At 36.3% G+C, this 10,665-nt stretch overlaps 8 non-coding genes across 8 annotated transcripts; all 8 read right to left on the bottom strand.

Annotated features, from left to right (window-relative positions):
* Positions 1-534: 534 nt before the first annotated feature.
* Positions 535-698, bottom strand: LOC134698269 (U1 spliceosomal RNA). The gene has a single exon (XR_010103236.1). It is a non-coding gene; the product is annotated as a U1 spliceosomal RNA (small nuclear RNA).
* Positions 699-1,827: 1,129 nt separating this feature from the next.
* LOC134698271 (U1 spliceosomal RNA) lies at positions 1,828-1,991 on the bottom strand. The gene has a single exon (XR_010103238.1). It is a non-coding gene; the product is annotated as a U1 spliceosomal RNA (small nuclear RNA).
* A 1,129-nt stretch (positions 1,992-3,120) lies between these two features.
* On the bottom strand, positions 3,121-3,284 carry LOC134698272 (U1 spliceosomal RNA). The gene has a single exon (XR_010103239.1). It is a non-coding gene; the product is annotated as a U1 spliceosomal RNA (small nuclear RNA).
* Positions 3,285-4,413: 1,129 nt separating this feature from the next.
* Positions 4,414-4,577, bottom strand: LOC134698273 (U1 spliceosomal RNA). Its single transcript, XR_010103240.1, has one exon. It is a non-coding gene; the product is annotated as a U1 spliceosomal RNA (small nuclear RNA).
* Positions 4,578-5,706: 1,129 nt separating this feature from the next.
* Positions 5,707-5,870, bottom strand: LOC134698274 (U1 spliceosomal RNA). The gene has a single exon (XR_010103241.1). It is a non-coding gene; the product is annotated as a U1 spliceosomal RNA (small nuclear RNA).
* A 1,129-nt stretch (positions 5,871-6,999) lies between these two features.
* On the bottom strand, positions 7,000-7,163 carry LOC134698275 (U1 spliceosomal RNA). Its single transcript, XR_010103242.1, has one exon. It is a non-coding gene; the product is annotated as a U1 spliceosomal RNA (small nuclear RNA).
* A 1,128-nt stretch (positions 7,164-8,291) lies between these two features.
* Positions 8,292-8,455, bottom strand: LOC134698277 (U1 spliceosomal RNA). The gene has a single exon (XR_010103244.1). It is a non-coding gene; the product is annotated as a U1 spliceosomal RNA (small nuclear RNA).
* Positions 8,456-9,585: 1,130 nt separating this feature from the next.
* On the bottom strand, positions 9,586-9,749 carry LOC134698279 (U1 spliceosomal RNA). Its single transcript, XR_010103245.1, has one exon. It is a non-coding gene; the product is annotated as a U1 spliceosomal RNA (small nuclear RNA).
* Between the last annotated feature and the right edge of the window lie 916 nt (positions 9,750-10,665).

A 10,665-nucleotide genomic window follows, 5' to 3' on the forward strand; every position in this document is an offset into this window, starting at 1 on the left:
CACATGCAGTTTCCGCTTTTTCAATATAGCCAGGCAAATAAAATACGGCATCACTTTTCATCAAATGCACGTATTTTCCTCTTATGCAATTTACCCGGTATAGTTGAATTTCATATTATTTCAAATAGAAAAAATAATTTGCCAACCAAAAACTTGTTTTCATCGTAAAGCAAATTGAATAAGCTTTCAAACTTAATTTATAGTTTTTACTTGTAACAAGCGGATTTTTTGTCATGTTACTTAAATGGAGAGGCAAAACTTGAAATTTACGGATGACGAGATAATAATTTAAAACAAAACTTACTGATATGAAGTGTAGAAACCAAGTTGTGTGACTGAGAAATTAATTTGCTTCTTTATATCGTATACTCAAATTGATGAAATACAATGATATGAAACAAAAGAGTGGAAAACCGGTTTGCGATCACAATTTACGCTACTCCTGAACAGTCTCAGCGTACCAAAGAAAAAGTTTAACAACAGTTTCAAGTTTTAGGATTTATTGGGAACTTCTCTTTACATTTGATATATTAACAGGGGATAGCGCGAACGCAGTCCCCCACACTAAAAAATTGCGTACCCGAGTTGCCCACATTTGGGGCAATCGCAGGCTTCAGCCTAACCGGAGTGCAATGGAAAGGCCTCGACCTGGGGAGACCGCCTTTTTGATCACGGTGCTCCCTGTACCAGGTAAGTATGCTTGGATATCTGACATTTGTCCATTTGAGTAAATCAGGAGTAACTTTATAAAGAGGTATTCGAACATATTATAGTCAGCCGATACATCAGTTTAAAACATACAATAAAAAAAATCGACTTCGCATCGAGAGCCATTTGCCTCCTTCCACTGATTTCATTGAAACACGTTGGTGTATTAAAGACCGGGACACTTTTTCAGGACGATTTGTTGAAAGGGACCAAATAAAGTAGGATAACTCTGTGGATTAAAAACGTACTATGTACGTTCAGATCGCCATGATGCTTTCACACGGAATATCAATAGTTTACAATTCACTCCTCCGCAATAAATTAAAAAAAATTCAACAAGAACTTTATTGTTTTTCCCTCTTTCGTCGCTTCAATTTCGTAACTGCCTTTCGTTCATACAACACTGTTTGCTTCTGTTTCGTATTCAGTTACCATTTTTACAGTGTACGCGCAAAATTTTAAAATCAAATTTATTCAATTTGGTGCGAGGGAAAAAAATCGACGGCAAAGCAATCATTTGCGTTTGAAATTGATAAAGGAGGGCGACAAAGGTCGCGAGATTATTTCTTGAATCCGTCCATGCTGCACATGCAGTTTCCGCTTTTTCAATATAGCCAGGCAAATAAAATACGGCATCACTTTTCATCAAATGCACGTATTTTCCTCTTATGCAATTTACCCGGTATAGTTGAATTTCATATTATTTCAAATAGAAAAAATAATTTGCCAACCAAAAACTTGTTTTCATCGTAAAGCAAATTGAATAAGCTTTCAAACTTAATTTATAGTTTTTACTTGTAACAAGCGGATTTTTTGTCATGTTACTTAAATGGAGAGGCAAAACTTGAAATTTACGGATGACGAGATAATAATTTAAAACAAAACTTACTGATATGAAGTGTAGAAACCAAGTTGTGTGACTGAGAAATTAATTTGCTTCTTTATATCGTATACTCAAATTGATGAAATACAATGATATGAAACAAAAGAGTGGAAAACCGGTTTGCGATCACAATTTACGCTACTCCTGAACAGTCTCAGCGTACCAAAGAAAAAGTTTAACAACAGTTTCAAGTTTTAGGATTTATTGGGAACTTCTCTTTACATTTGATATATTAACAGGGGATAGCGCGAACGCAGTCCCCCACACTAAAAAATTGCGTACCCGAGTTGCCCACATTTGGGGCAATCGCAGGCTTCAGCCTAACCGGAGTGCAATGGAAAGGCCTCGACCTGGGGAGACCGCCTTTTTGATCACGGTGCTCCCTGTACCAGGTAAGTATGCTTGGATATCTGACATTTGTCCATTTGAGTAAATCAGGAGTAACTTTATAAAGAGGTATTCGAACATATTATAGTCAGCCGATACATCAGTTTAAAACATACAATAAAAAAAATCGACTTCGCATCGAGAGCCATTTGCCTCCTTCCACTGATTTCATTGAAACACGTTGGTGTATTAAAGACCGGGACACTTTTTCAGGACGATTTGTTGAAAGGGACCAAATAAAGTAGGATAACTCTGTGGATTAAAAACGTACTATGTACGTTCAGATCGCCATGATGCTTTCACACGGAATATCAATAGTTTACAATTCACTCCTCCGCAATAAATTAAAAAAAATTCAACAAGAACTTTATTGTTTTTCCCTCTTTCGTCGCTTCAATTTCGTAACTGCCTTTCGTTCATACAACACTGTTTGCTTCTGTTTCGTATTCAGTTACCATTTTTACAGTGTACGCGCAAAATTTTAAAATCAAATTTATTCAATTTGGTGCGAGGGAAAAAAATCGACGGCAAAGCAATCATTTGCGTTTGAAATTGATAAAGGAGGGCGACAAAGGTCGCGAGATTATTTCTTGAATCCGTCCATGCTGCACATGCAGTTTCCGCTTTTTCAATATAGCCAGGCAAATAAAATACGGCATCACTTTTCATCAAATGCACGTATTTTCCTCTTATGCAATTTACCCGGTATAGTTGAATTTCATATTATTTCAAATAGAAAAAATAATTTGCCAACCAAAAACTTGTTTTCATCGTAAAGCAAATTGAATAAGCTTTCAAACTTAATTTATAGTTTTTACTTGTAACAAGCGGATTTTTTGTCATGTTACTTAAATGGAGAGGCAAAACTTGAAATTTACGGATGACGAGATAATAATTTAAAACAAAACTTACTGATATGAAGTGTAGAAACCAAGTTGTGTGACTGAGAAATTAATTTGCTTCTTTATATCGTATACTCAAATTGATGAAATACAATGATATGAAACAAAAGAGTGGAAAACCGGTTTGCGATCACAATTTACGCTACTCCTGAACAGTCTCAGCGTACCAAAGAAAAAGTTTAACAACAGTTTCAAGTTTTAGGATTTATTGGGAACTTCTCTTTACATTTGATATATTAACAGGGGATAGCGCGAACGCAGTCCCCCACACTAAAAAATTGCGTACCCGAGTTGCCCACATTTGGGGCAATCGCAGGCTTCAGCCTAACCGGAGTGCAATGGAAAGGCCTCGACCTGGGGAGACCGCCTTTTTGATCACGGTGCTCCCTGTACCAGGTAAGTATGCTTGGATATCTGACATTTGTCCATTTGAGTAAATCAGGAGTAACTTTATAAAGAGGTATTCGAACATATTATAGTCAGCCGATACATCAGTTTAAAACATACAATAAAAAAAATCGACTTCGCATCGAGAGCCATTTGCCTCCTTCCACTGATTTCATTGAAACACGTTGGTGTATTAAAGACCGGGACACTTTTTCAGGACGATTTGTTGAAAGGGACCAAATAAAGTAGGATAACTCTGTGGATTAAAAACGTACTATGTACGTTCAGATCGCCATGATGCTTTCACACGGAATATCAATAGTTTACAATTCACTCCTCCGCAATAAATTAAAAAAAATTCAACAAGAACTTTATTGTTTTTCCCTCTTTCGTCGCTTCAATTTCGTAACTGCCTTTCGTTCATACAACACTGTTTGCTTCTGTTTCGTATTCAGTTACCATTTTTACAGTGTACGCGCAAAATTTTAAAATCAAATTTATTCAATTTGGTGCGAGGGAAAAAAATCGACGGCAAAGCAATCATTTGCGTTTGAAATTGATAAAGGAGGGCGACAAAGGTCGCGAGATTATTTCTTGAATCCGTCCATGCTGCACATGCAGTTTCCGCTTTTTCAATATAGCCAGGCAAATAAAATACGGCATCACTTTTCATCAAATGCACGTATTTTCCTCTTATGCAATTTACCCGGTATAGTTGAATTTCATATTATTTCAAATAGAAAAAATAATTTGCCAACCAAAAACTTGTTTTCATCGTAAAGCAAATTGAATAAGCTTTCAAACTTAATTTATAGTTTTTACTTGTAACAAGCGGATTTTTTGTCATGTTACTTAAATGGAGAGGCAAAACTTGAAATTTACGGATGACGAGATAATAATTTAAAACAAAACTTACTGATATGAAGTGTAGAAACCAAGTTGTGTGACTGAGAAATTAATTTGCTTCTTTATATCGTATACTCAAATTGATGAAATACAATGATATGAAACAAAAGAGTGGAAAACCGGTTTGCGATCACAATTTACGCTACTCCTGAACAGTCTCAGCGTACCAAAGAAAAAGTTTAACAACAGTTTCAAGTTTTAGGATTTATTGGGAACTTCTCTTTACATTTGATATATTAACAGGGGATAGCGCGAACGCAGTCCCCCACACTAAAAAATTGCGTACCCGAGTTGCCCACATTTGGGGCAATCGCAGGCTTCAGCCTAACCGGAGTGCAATGGAAAGGCCTCGACCTGGGGAGACCGCCTTTTTGATCACGGTGCTCCCTGTACCAGGTAAGTATGCTTGGATATCTGACATTTGTCCATTTGAGTAAATCAGGAGTAACTTTATAAAGAGGTATTCGAACATATTATAGTCAGCCGATACATCAGTTTAAAACATACAATAAAAAAAATCGACTTCGCATCGAGAGCCATTTGCCTCCTTCCACTGATTTCATTGAAACACGTTGGTGTATTAAAGACCGGGACACTTTTTCAGGACGATTTGTTGAAAGGGACCAAATAAAGTAGGATAACTCTGTGGATTAAAAACGTACTATGTACGTTCAGATCGCCATGATGCTTTCACACGGAATATCAATAGTTTACAATTCACTCCTCCGCAATAAATTAAAAAAAATTCAACAAGAACTTTATTGTTTTTCCCTCTTTCGTCGCTTCAATTTCGTAACTGCCTTTCGTTCATACAACACTGTTTGCTTCTGTTTCGTATTCAGTTACCATTTTTACAGTGTACGCGCAAAATTTTAAAATCAAATTTATTCAATTTGGTGCGAGGGAAAAAAATCGACGGCAAAGCAATCATTTGCGTTTGAAATTGATAAAGGAGGGCGACAAAGGTCGCGAGATTATTTCTTGAATCCGTCCATGCTGCACATGCAGTTTCCGCTTTTTCAATATAGCCAGGCAAATAAAATACGGCATCACTTTTCATCAAATGCACGTATTTTCCTCTTATGCAATTTACCCGGTATAGTTGAATTTCATATTATTTCAAATAGAAAAAATAATTTGCCAACCAAAAACTTGTTTTCATCGTAAAGCAAATTGAATAAGCTTTCAAACTTAATTTATAGTTTTTACTTGTAACAAGCGGATTTTTTGTCATGTTACTTAAATGGAGAGGCAAAACTTGAAATTTACGGATGACGAGATAATAATTTAAAACAAAACTTACTGATATGAAGTGTAGAAACCAAGTTGTGTGACTGAGAAATTAATTTGCTTCTTTATATCGTATACTCAAATTGATGAAATACAATGATATGAAACAAAAGAGTGGAAAACCGGTTTGCGATCACAATTTACGCTACTCCTGAACAGTCTCAGCGTACCAAAGAAAAAGTTTAACAACAGTTTCAAGTTTTAGGATTTATTGGGAACTTCTCTTTACATTTGATATATTAACAGGGGATAGCGCGAACGCAGTCCCCCACACTAAAAAATTGCGTACCCGAGTTGCCCACATTTGGGGCAATCGCAGGCTTCAGCCTAACCGGAGTGCAATGGAAAGGCCTCGACCTGGGGAGACCGCCTTTTTGATCACGGTGCTCCCTGTACCAGGTAAGTATGCTTGGATATCTGACATTTGTCCATTTGAGTAAATCAGGAGTAACTTTATAAAGAGGTATTCGAACATATTATAGTCAGCCGATACATCAGTTTAAAACATACAATAAAAAAAATCGACTTCGCATCGAGAGCCATTTGCCTCCTTCCACTGATTTCATTGAAACACGTTGGTGTATTAAAGACCGGGACACTTTTTCAGGACGATTTGTTGAAAGGGACCAAATAAAGTAGGATAACTCTGTGGATTAAAAACGTACTATGTACGTTCAGATCGCCATGATGCTTTCACACGGAATATCAATAGTTTACAATTCACTCCTCCGCAATAAATTAAAAAAAATTCAACAAGAACTTTATTGTTTTTCCCTCTTTCGTCGCTTCAATTTCGTAACTGCCTTTCGTTCATACAACACTGTTTGCTTCTGTTTCGTATTCAGTTACCATTTTTACAGTGTACGCGCAAAATTTTAAAATCAAATTTATTCAATTTGGTGCGAGGGAAAAAAATCGACGGCAAAGCAATCATTTGCGTTTGAAATTGATAAAGGAGGGCGACAAAGGTCGCGAGATTATTTCTTGAATCCGTCCATGCTGCACATGCAGTTTCCGCTTTTTCAATATAGCCAGGCAAATAAAATACGGCATCACTTTTCATCAAATGCACGTATTTTCCTCTTATGCAATTTACCCGGTATAGTTGAATTTCATATTATTTCAAATAGAAAAAATAATTTGCCAACCAAAAACTTGTTTTCATCGTAAAGCAAATTGAATAAGCTTTCAAACTTAATTTATAGTTTTTACTTGTAACAAGCGGATTTTTTGTCATGTTACTTAAATGGAGAGGCAAAACTTGAAATTTACGGATGACGAGATAATAATTTAAAACAAAACTTACTGATATGAAGTGTAGAAACCAAGTTGTGTGACTGAGAAATTAATTTGCTTCTTTATATCGTATACTCAAATTGATGAAATACAATGATATGAAACAAAAGAGTGGAAAACCGGTTTGCGATCACAATTTACGCTACTCCTGAACAGTCTCAGCGTACCAAAGAAAAAGTTTAACAACAGTTTCAAGTTTTAGGATTTATTGGGAACTTCTCTTTACATTTGATATATTAACAGGGGATAGCGCGAACGCAGTCCCCCACACTAAAAAATTGCGTACCCGAGTTGCCCACATTTGGGGCAATCGCAGGCTTCAGCCTAACCGGAGTGCAATGGAAAGGCCTCGACCTGGGGAGACCGCCTTTTTGATCACGGTGCTCCCTGTACCAGGTAAGTATGCTTGGATATCTGACATTTGTCCATTTGAGTAAATCAGGAGTAACTTTATAAAGAGGTATTCGAACATATTATAGTCAGCCGATACATCAGTTTAAAACATACAATAAAAAAAATCGACTTCGCATCGAGAGCCATTTGCCTCCTTCCACTGATTTCATTGAAACACGTTGGTGTATTAAAGACCGGGACACTTTTTCAGGACGATTTGTTGAAAGGGACCAAATAAAGTAGGATAACTCTGTGGATTAAAAACGTACTATGTACGTTCAGATCGCCATGATGCTTTCACACGGAATATCAATAGTTTACAATTCACTCCTCCGCAATAAATTAAAAAAATTCAACAAGAACTTTATTGTTTTTCCCTCTTTCGTCGCTTCAATTTCGTAACTGCCTTTCGTTCATACAACACTGTTTGCTTCTGTTTCGTATTCAGTTACCATTTTTACAGTGTACGCGCAAAATTTTAAAATCAAATTTATTCAATTTGGTGCGAGGGAAAAAAATCGACGGCAAAGCAATCATTTGCGTTTGAAATTGATAAAGGAGGGCGACAAAGGTCGCGAGATTATTTCTTGAATCCGTCCATGCTGCACATGCAGTTTCCGCTTTTTCAATATAGCCAGGCAAATAAAATACGGCATCACTTTTCATCAAATGCACGTATTTTCCTCTTATGCAATTTACCCGGTATAGTTGAATTTCATATTATTTCAAATAGAAAAAATAATTTGCCAACCAAAAACTTGTTTTCATCGTAAAGCAAATTGAATAAGCTTTCAAACTTAATTTATAGTTTTTACTTGTAACAAGCGGATTTTTTGTCATGTTACTTAAATGGAGAGGCAAAACTTGAAATTTACGGATGACGAGATAATAATTTAAAACAAAACTTACTGATATGAAGTGTAGAAACCAAGTTGTGTGACTGAGAAATTAATTTGCTTCTTTATATCGTATACTCAAATTGATGAAATACAATGATATGAAACAAAAGAGTGGAAAACCGGTTTGCGATCACAATTTACGCTACTCCTGAACAGTCTCAGCGTACCAAAGAAAAAGTTTAACAACAGTTTCAAGTTTTAGGATTTATTGGGAACTTCTCTTTACATTTGATATATTAACAGGGGATAGCGCGAACGCAGTCCCCCACACTAAAAAATTGCGTACCCGAGTTGCCCACATTTGGGGCAATCGCAGGCTTCAGCCTAACCGGAGTGCAATGGAAAGGCCTCGACCTGGGGAGACCGCCTTTTTGATCACGGTGCTCCCTGTACCAGGTAAGTATGCTTGGATATCTGACATTTGTCCATTTGAGTAAATCAGGAGTAACTTTATAAAGAGGTATTCGAACATATTATAGTCAGCCGATACATCAGTTTAAAACATACAATAAAAAAAATCGACTTCGCATCGAGAGCCATTTGCCTCCTTCCACTGATTTCATTGAAACACGTTGGTGTATTAAAGACCGGGACACTTTTTCAGGACGATTTGTTGAAAGGGACCAAATAAAGTAGGATAACTCTGTGGATTAAAAACGTACTATGTACGTTCAGATCGCCATGATGCTTTCACACGGAATATCAATAGTTTACAATTCACTCCTCCGCAATAAATTAAAAAAAATTCAACAAGAACTTTATTGTTTTTCCCTCTTTCGTCGCTTCAATTTCGTAACTGCCTTTCGTTCATACAACACTGTTTGCTTCTGTTTCGTATTCAGTTACCATTTTTACAGTGTACGCGCAAAATTTTAAAATCAAATTTATTCAATTTGGTGCGAGGGAAAAAAATCGACGGCAAAGCAATCATTTGCGTTTGAAATTGATAAAGGAGGGCGACAAAGGTCGCGAGATTATTTCTTGAATCCGTCCATGCTGCACATGCAGTTTCCGCTTTTTCAATATAGCCAGGCAAATAAAATACGGCATCACTTTTCATCAAATGCACGTATTTTCCTCTTATGCAATTTACCCGGTATAGTTGAATTTCATATTATTTCAAATAGAAAAAATAATTTGCCAACCAAAAACTTGTTTTCATCGTAAAGCAAATTGAATAAGCTTTCAAACTTAATTTATAGTTTTTACTTGTAACAAGCGGATTTTTTGTCATGTTACTTAAATGGAGAGGCAAAACTTGAAATTTACGGATGACGAGATAATAATTTTAAAACAAAACTTACTGATATGAAGTGTAGAAACCAAGTTGTGTGACTGAGAAATTAATTTGCTTCTTTATATCGTATACTCAAATTGATGAAATACAATGATATGAAACAAAAGAGTGGAAAACCGGTTTGCGATCACAATTTACGCTACTCCTGAACAGTCTCAGCGTACCAAAGAAAAAGTTTAACAACAGTTTCAAGTTTTAGGATTTATTGGGAACTTCTCTTTACATTTGATATATTAACAGGGGATAGCGCGAACGCAGTCCCCCACACTAAAAAATTGCGTACCCGAGTTGCCCACATTTGGGGCAATCGCAGGCTTCAGCCTAACCGGAGTGCAATGGAAAGGCCTCGACCTGGGGAGACCGCCTTTTTGATCACGGTGCTCCCTGTACCAGGTAAGTATGCTTGGATATCTGACATTTGTCCATTTGAGTAAATCAGGAGTAACTTTATAAAGAGGTATTCGAACATATTATAGTCAGCCGATACATCAGTTTAAAACATACAATAAAAAAAATCGACTTCGCATCGAGAGCCATTTGCCTCCTTCCACTGATTTCATTGAAACACGTTGGTGTATTAAAGACCGGGACACTTTTTCAGGACGATTTGTTGAAAGGGACCAAATAAAGTAGGATAACTCTGTGGATTAAAAACGTACTATGTACGTTCAGATCGCCATGATGCTTTCACACGGAATATCAATAGTTTACAATTCACTCCTCCGCAATAAATTAAAAAAAATTCAACAAGAACTTTATTGTTTTTCCCTCTTTCGTCGCTTCAATTTCGTAACTGCCTTTCGTTCATACAACACTGTTTGCTTCTGTTTCGTATTCAGTTACCATTTTTACAGTGTACGCGCAAAATTTTAAAATCAAATTTATTCAATTTGGTGCGAGGGAAAAAAATCGACGGCAAAGCAATCATTTGCGTTTGAAATTGATAAAGGAGGGCGACAAAGGTCGCGAGATTATTTCTTGAATCCGTCCATGCTGCACATGCAGTTTCCGCTTTTTCAATATAGCCAGGCAAATAAAATACGGCATCACTTTTCATCAAATGCACGTATTTTCCTCTTATGCAATTTACCCGGTATAGTTGAATTTCATATTATTTCAAATAGAAAAAATAATTTGCCAACCAAAAACTTGTTTTCATCGTAAAGCAAATTGAATAAGCTTTCAAACTTAATTTATAGTTTTTACTTGTAACAAGCGGATTTTTTGTCATGTTACTTAAATGGAGAGGCAAAACTTGAAATTTACGGATGACGAGATAATAATTTAAAACAAAACTTACTGATATGAAGTGTAGAA

This window comes from Mytilus trossulus, chromosome 14, assembly GCF_036588685.1.
Source record: "Mytilus trossulus isolate FHL-02 chromosome 14, PNRI_Mtr1.1.1.hap1, whole genome shotgun sequence".
Lineage (NCBI taxonomy): Eukaryota > Metazoa > Mollusca > Bivalvia > Mytilida > Mytilidae > Mytilus > Mytilus trossulus.